Below are 8532 nucleotides of genomic sequence, written 5' to 3'. Positions count from 1 at the left end.
CAGGTAGAGAGGGCGCCAGGAGTCCACAATCAGGTTCTTGATGGTTTTTAATGTTTTAAATGTGATGCTGGACTTCCCAGAGGAAATATCTTGTAGGGGTTAGGATGGACATTAAAGTCCCCTCCGAGAATAATACAGCTTGAAGCAAACCATGTCAATTCTCGAACGGTACGTCTACAAAAGGAGACGTGTGACCTGTTTGGGAAGTGGACGTTGGCTAGTGTAATTGGCTTTCCTTCATGCGTGTCTTTGAGAAACAGATATCTGCCATCCAGATCTGCCAGTTGCTGCAACAGGGTAAAAGGGGTTTCTTTGTATCGCTACTCCTTTTGTTTTAGAGACCTGACTGGTTGCATGATAGACCTTAGTGAAAAATGTGGATGTAAGCCTAGGTATCTAATCCTTCCTAAAATGAGTTTCTTGCAGGAAAGCGAAGTGGGAGCTGCTTTTCTTGAATTCCCTTAACAAAGTTGTTCTCTTTTTAGGGATATTGAGCCCCTTGACATTATGGGAAATCATTGTTGGGCACTTCCCTAAAGCTGAATAAGCCATCTGCGCTTGCAATGGCATGAGTAGAGTAAAGTATGAAACTAGAAGAAAGAGTAAAGAGGGGTAAGGGAAGAGAGGATAGAAAGAGAAGGAAAAAAGTAGAGTAGGTACAATCGGTGTCTGAACAAGGTCATCCAGTGCCCAGGGCAAAGATTCCAAACTGCGCTCCCTCCTTGTTCATGATGTGTGAGCTTAGGGCAGAGGCGTAACTCGAACCTTCAGGGCACCGGTGCAAGAAACCATGAAGGACCCTCCGGACCCTTGCCTAGGGCCCTTCCCTTCAAGTGCATAAGAAAGAAAGAAAGAAAGAAAGAAAGAAAGAAAGAAAGAAAGAAAGAAAGAAAGAAAGAAAGAAAGAAAGAAAGAAAGAAAGAAAGAAAGGAGGCGCAAACACCTGGTGCATTACCCTTGGACACCTTTTAAAACTTTTATTAAAAAACCAAAAACATACTCACAGACATGAAGAGCATAGATCGCATTGAATGAGTCCACCACATGTGGATATATTCATCCCTGTTTTTGGACCAGGTGTGTGCGCCTCCTTTCTTTCGTTCTTATGCACTGGAGTTCCCCGCCTGAGGAGAGCGGCACGCCTGATATTCCCATTGGAGTGATCGCTTGGGTGTGAAAGCTGTTTGGATATCGACAACCCTTCCCTTCAAGCCTGGGGCTCTTCCCACTGATCCTGGGGCCCTTTACTCTCGTTGCGGGGCCCTTTATTAAGGTCCCGCCAGGGGACCCTTTTACAAATACTGCAGTGGGCCCCCTTTCTGCCATCTTGGGGTCTCCCCACGGTGGTGGAATGCCAGGGCCTGGTTACAAGTGTGACCTTTGCGATCCTGGAAGTTCACCCACTGGTGTCAGTAGTTTTTATTTTTTGGTATTTTAATTGTATTATTTTTTATCATTTTATTTTATTTTTTTACAATGTCACTGACTATGACTCTGTCCATTCAGAAAAGGAAGGAGTTGGTGAATTACATATTTACCGACCCCTTTCTGGTTCTCTATTGTGACACATCCCCTGCAGCAGCCGGCAGGAGGGGGAGGGAGCACAGTGGGGGGGGGGGGCAGCTCCCGCCTTCCCTCCTATCCAGGTGTACAGGGGAGCCGCACAGGCCCCCTGGAGCATGGGGCCCGGTTGTAATTGCAACCCCTGCAACCCCTGTAGTTACGCCCCTGGCTTTGGGGATCCTACGCCAAGCAATCACTCGCTTGTCAAAATCACTGTCACTGTCACTACTCCTGTCAGCCTTGTAACAGAAGGAAGGCACCCTCATCCCTACAGTAAATCATTGCGCCCAGGGCAGCCGTCCCTCTTGCCCACCCCTTGTCACGGCCTTGGGTACAATCCCACAGTAAGTGAGATGCGATAGAAGACACAAGGTTAATCTGCCTTAGTAACTACATTGAATATAGCACAAAGGTGTAGACGCCAGTAAGCAACTTGTAATAATAGAAATTGTTATTTCTACTTTGCTGAGGTAGTGGGAGGGTTGCTGCTATTAAAGCCAACAGCCTTTGAAATATAACAATAAAAAGGAAAAGCGGTAACCGGTGAGTGAAGGCTCACAGCTCATTATAAAGTTTAGGTAGACAGTTGGAAACATTTCTCTCTGCTTCCTGAATGTAAAAACTCAAATACAAGGGATCTAATGCTTAGTACTCAGAAAAAGGTTTGAATTATATAAGGTACCTAATAAGCTGCCCTGTAATAATAACAATGGGTACAAAATTGTATAGCATAGCAGGAAGTGAATCCGCGATCGAGTCAATAGCGCAATCATGGACACATTGTTATCCAAATACGGTGTTCAGCAGGTATAACCATTCTGTTTGCAAAGTGTGTGTTATAAAACATGTACCTGGGGATTCCCTTCGGCCAGGTAGGGTATAATTTCAGATCATTCCCACACAGCAATCAAAGAAAATCAAGAACAATCAAAAGCAAATGGGATAAGAGGAGAAGAGGTGCATATATTGTAGAAGTGGGTTGCTAAAGGATATCAATGGAGTCCACTTGCAGTGTTAATACCTATTCCCAGAACAGTCATCTCCTTTAACAAGTTCCAGACCGGAAGGATTTGCCCCCTTAATGACCAAACCTTTTTTGCGATTTGGCACTGCATTATTTTAATGGACAATTGCGCGGTCGTGCGACGCTGTACCCAAATAAAATTGATGTCCTTTTTTTCCCCCACAAATAGAGCTTTCTTTTGGTGGTATTTGATCACCTGTAAGATTTTTATTTTTTGCGCTATAAACAAAAAAAGAGCGACAATTCTGAAGAAAAAAATATATATTTTTCACTTTCTGCTATATAACATTCGCCAAAAAAAAAAAAAAAAAAAAATGAAAAATGAAAAATCTTCATCCTTGTAGGCCAATTTGTATTCTGCTACATATTTTTGGTAAAAAACAATTGCAATAAGCGTATTTTGATTAGTTTGCACAAATGTTATCGCGTCTACAAACTATGGGAAAGATTTATATCATTTTTATTTATTTTTTACTAGTAATGGCGGCAATCTGCGACTTTTAGCGAGACTGTGACATTGCGGCGGACAGATCGGACCCCCTAACTGACATTTTTAACACTTTTGGGGGGGGATCAGTGACATTACTACACTAATCAGTGCTAAAAATATGCACTGTTACTGTAATAATGACACTGGCAGGGAAGGGGTTAACACAGTGGTACTCAAAGGGTTAAGTGTGAGCCTAGGGGGTGTTTTCTAACTTTATGGGGGAGGGACATGGAGATCTGTGATCCTATATAGAAGGATCACAGGCGCTCTGTGATCATTTCAGAGAGAACAACGGTCTGCAGTGTTTACAACAGCTGACCGTCCTTCTCTCTCAGCGGGGAGCGATCGCGGGTGCCCGGCGGCAATTGCAGCCGCCGGCCCCCGTGGATTGGCTTCTCCGCTGCCTAGTGGGGGCAGGAGTGCGGCGATGGTGGTGGGCACTCACCACCCCCCCCCCCCAGCACTGCTCCTGCAAACTGATGTACCCATACTTCGATTTGCGCAGCCGAAGCAGCCTGCCGCAGTATATGTATGCGGCGGGCGGTCTGCAAGCGATTAACTATCAGAAATAAAGATGCCATCAGAAACAAACAGCTGAGGTAGCAAAACGTAAAACTGTACGGGCGGGAGGCCCAATCTCTGCACAAATAGTAACATGGCGGAAACCATCAGAAGAAAGGAGCCATGCAATGAACCTCGAGTATCCTCATCTACTTGGTGTGAGTATTGTATCCCGCGGCGCCCCTCCGTGCCAAGTGCTTAGGATTTTCTTAGCAAGGTGCTTATCCAGTGACGCAAGCGGGGTATGCGGTGGGCGTGATCGGTGGTAGTCTGAATTCTTGGTATCACTCCAGTATGTCTACCACAGGGATCTGTAGTCCTTCACAGAAATCTGATAGCTCATTGGGTGTATGCAATAGGTGCTGTCTACCAGTGTTTGTGACACAGCGTAAAAAAGAAAGCGCCACTTGTACCTGACAGCCTAGCACCCAACTAGGAGGGTGCTAGACAACTGATTGTCTGTTTGTGCTGCTTCCCCCTCCAACTCTCTAAGCTCTGCTGTACAAGGAACTGGGAGAGGCTAATATCCGATAACTTTCAGATGCATACAGTGGTATTAAAGCTTCATTGTATTTTTTTATTTTTTTTAATAACGAACATGATTTTGCGATTCCAGGTCTGATTGGACACAGCGGTAGCCAATCAGCGGGTTCAACAGACCCGATGTCTGCCGGGACCCGCCAATCGTTCCCGAGAGAGGCAGAACGGCGGTCTGCCTATGTAAACAAAGCAGATTGCAGTTCTGTGACAAGGGAAGACAGAGATCCTGTGTTTCTGCTAAGCAGGAACACGGATCTCTGTCTTCCCACAGTACAAGCACCTCCCCCACACAGTTAGAAAGCACTCCCCAGGGACAAATTCAACCCTTTGATTGTCCCTGATGTTAAGCACTTCTCTGCCAGTGTCATTAGTACAGTGACAGTGCATATTTTACGTTCTGTGACAAAGGAAGACAGAGATCCTGTGTTTATGCTAAGCAGGAACACGGATCTCTGTCTTCCCACAGTACAAGCACCTCCCCCATACAGTTAGAAAGCACTCCCCAGGGACAAATTCAACCCTTTGATCGTCCCTGATGTTAAGCACTTCTCTGCCAGTGTCATTAGTACAGTGACAGTGCATATTTTTTAGCACTGATCACTGTATTAGTGTCACTGGGCCCCACTTAATGTCCGATATGCCTGCCACAGTGTCGCAGTCCCGCTATAAGCCGCTGATCCCCACCATTAGTAGTAAAAAAATAAATAAATAATTACAAATTCCAACAATATCCTATAGTTTGTAGACGATATAACTTTTGCGCAAACCAATCAATATACGCTTATTGGGATTTTTTTTACAAAAATGTAGCAGAATACATATTGGTCTGAATTGATAAAGACATTTTTTTTTTTGTTTTATTTTTGGATATGTATAGCAGAAAGTAAAACATTTTTTTTTTTAGATTATTTTTTTTTTATTGGTAAAAAATTTAGATAGCAGAAGTGATCAAATACCACCAAAAGAAAGCTCTATTTATCATATTTATTTGGGTACAGTGTCGCATGACCGCGCAATTGTCAGTTAAGTAACGCAGTGCCGTAACGCAAAAAATGGCCTGGTCATGAAGGGGGGGGGGTAAAACCTTCACAGAACAGCTGTATTTATTCTGAGATTACTTTACACACAAGTTGTCTTCTAAAGGCAATTGGTTCCACTAGATTTTAGGTAGGGGTATCAGAGTAAAGGGGGCTGAATACAAATGCACCCCTACTTTTCAGATATTTATTTGTAAAACATTTTGAAAACTATTTTTTTTTTCTTCTATTTCACAATGATGTGCCACTTTGTGTCGGTCTATCATATAAAATCCCAATAAAATACATTTACGTTTCTGGTTGTAACATGACAAAATGTGGAAACTTTTAAGGGGTATGAATACATTTACAAAGCACTGTATCACTCTGTGTGTAATGAATCTATATATAGGAGTTTTACTTTGTGAATTGAGTTACTGAAATAAATTATTTTTTTGATGATATTCCAATTTTTTTGAGATTCACCTGTCATATCATGTTTTATTTTGCTCAGAGTTCCATTTTCAAGATTGTAAGAGTGTTCGGAGATTGTGTAGAGCTAGAACAGTATATTTTCTACCCAGACCACTTTCACATAAAAGCTCCCCACCATCTTTGTGCTGGAGGAAGAAAAATGACTCTTACTTCAAATGAGATTTAAAATATCTTTTATTCAATCAAAGTAGTAAAACTTTTACATAGTTAGGAAATCACACAGCTCTTCCAAGAAGAATCAAACAAGAACTTCAATTAAATCCAAAAACTACCGAACTTTAGTAAGGCAAGCCAAGAGCAATGGTGAAGTAATCCTAAGATTTAAAAAAAAGTAATTACGGTACTCAAAACAGTTTGGGCCGGAGCTGCACCTGACTTCACGGTTTAAAGCGTAATTCTACTTTTGTTGAGAAAAAAAAACATTCCCCCTCTGGGTGATCTCTGTACTTTGCAAGGATTATAACAAACTTTGTTGCAGATTCCTACATTTTGTTATTTTGAAGAAATCAATGTTTGTTCCTCTGTGCTGAGTGGGTCTAATGGGAGCGGTTTCATAATTATCTATCAGCTGTGGCAGCTGCAGAGGACTAATGAGGAAAGCTGCTGGGCCTGCATCCCTTTAGACGTGTTCCTATTGGGAGTATCTAAAAAAAATGACATTTTTGTTGCAGGGGATGCCAGAAATCTGACTTGTATCTTAGTGCAGACTTCTGGGAAATTGGTGAGCCAATCACACAAGCAGGAAATTATGTTTCTGGGGGTGTGGTCAGTATAAATTCTGTGGACAGAACAGCTCCAGGCGGCCATATTGTATTGCATTGTCAGAAAATTATAACAGCTGCGGATTGAAAAGGAAAGGTCATTTTTAATAACATTCAATTACAATATGATTTGTGTCACAATTGTATACGCTATATTGTTTTTTTTTTTGTTTGCTGATTTTTTTCTCCCTACGAAAGTGGAGTTACCCTTTAAAGTTTGTTTAAACCCTAAGTGGGTGACATTTTTTTTTTTCTGAATGGTGTATATTATAAATAACTAAAATTAGTTTTGCTCTTTTTACCCTTTTCTCATCATTTCCAGTTTAGTGCTGTTGATCTCCAGCAATCTTTTTTAGTCACTTCCCCCCTACATGCACTGGATTCAGTGCTGGCTGCATGTCATTGCTATTGACTAGTTTCGTGAACAGTGAAGTATGCCTGTGCAATGAGTGTCAGCACTTGTAGTCTTCAGTTGAAGCCCATGTGACAGGGTGACGACGTAGGGAAATAATTCATATACATGGTACTGATACTGTACATGGGCACCGCATCTTCATGGCAGACAGTTCCTATGCAAAAACATATGTTTTGTGTAGTGCAGGTTTACACACGCATATGCACGTATACACACTAGGGATCAGCGGATATCGTTTTTTCATTGCCGATACCGATATTTTGGTCATTGCGTATCAGTATCTGCCGATATTTTTGTACATTTAAAAAAAATGTTACTTTTTGTTGTTTTTTTACTTAACAGGTACTGTTGTGGAGGGATCTGGGGGTCTAAAAGACCCCAAACCCCTCCTCTGCACTTAAAAGCATTCAAAACACCAAGTTAGGCTGTTTTGAATGCTGGCGGCGAGTACCCGGAAGTGATGTCATGACATCACTTCTGGGTTTTTACATGGAGACCCAATCAGAGCCGAATGTGGCTTTGATCGGGTCTTCAGCGGCCGTGCAGGCTGGTTGCCAGGGTCTCCCTGTGGGACGGGAGACCCGGGCGAGCCACGGAAGGCATTGGGGGGGGGGGGGGGGGAAATCCCCTCCTGCTCCTTGTAATGACACCTGAGCGGCTTCTCAGCCACATCGGTTGTCATTACAAGACAGCTGACCGTCAGCTATGGAAGCCGGTACCGGGGTGATGTCTCTAGATGCAGGCATCACTCCGGTACAAGGACTTTCCCGAAATATTGGTAATATTGGTAACCTCAGGGGCCGATTCCGTTATATCGGGGAAAGTGCATATCAGCCCTCGATATATCGATCCCTAATACACGCGTAAAAATTCTAGGTCCTGGAATGGCCAATATTCAAATAATACAATACTATTTAAAGGGGGGGGGGGTTGTGATTTACACATGTATATACGGAAAATACTAACCAGTAACACAGATTTTTGTATTTTACTCTAAACATTTTAAAACATGCCTGAATGCCTAAAAATGTAGTGTTTTTGGCGCCCATGTGCAAGAGCCCAGAAGCCTATCTGCTAAACACATTCCATGTGCATCCAATATAATAGATATTCAAAGTCTTATCATTCATTTTCTTTATAAAGCAGCCACAGCCTGAGTGGAAAAGTCTGTCCCTTGCCAGCATGCTGCAAAAAAAAAGGCCCTTGTTGTCTGTGTGGAACAGTGAAATTACAAAGTTGGGTACAGAATTGCTGCGGTAATACCCCTCATGGACTATAGGTGACAGACTATAGTATAATTATAAAATGACATATTTTTATCAAATAGACATAAAGGGAAAACAGAAATTCAATAATAAAGGGCCCACATGGGACTGTGTGGTACAGTGGAAGTCCAACACACCCCCTGGAGTTGGATCTAGAGCTCTCCAGTCGGGTAATCTCATCCTTCCTGCTTATTGTACAGTTATGACTTTGATTTAGCAATAGCTCCCAACTGTCCCTGATTTTGAGGGACTGTCCCTGATTTGGAACAAAGTCCCTCCATCCCTCTATCCTCCTCATTTGTCCCTCATTTTAGTCTGATCTGTATAACTGTAAATAAAATGCACTTTTTATCTTTCAAAAAGTTTTTCCCAGTGCTAAACCTTTCATACCATTTCTAAATT

This window comes from Pelophylax lessonae (genome assembly GCF_965119305.1).
Source record: "Pelophylax lessonae genome assembly, chromosome: 12".
In the NCBI taxonomy this organism is placed as follows: Eukaryota; Metazoa; Chordata; class Amphibia; order Anura; family Ranidae; genus Pelophylax; species Pelophylax lessonae.
Note: the sequence above shows the minus strand (reverse complement) of the source record.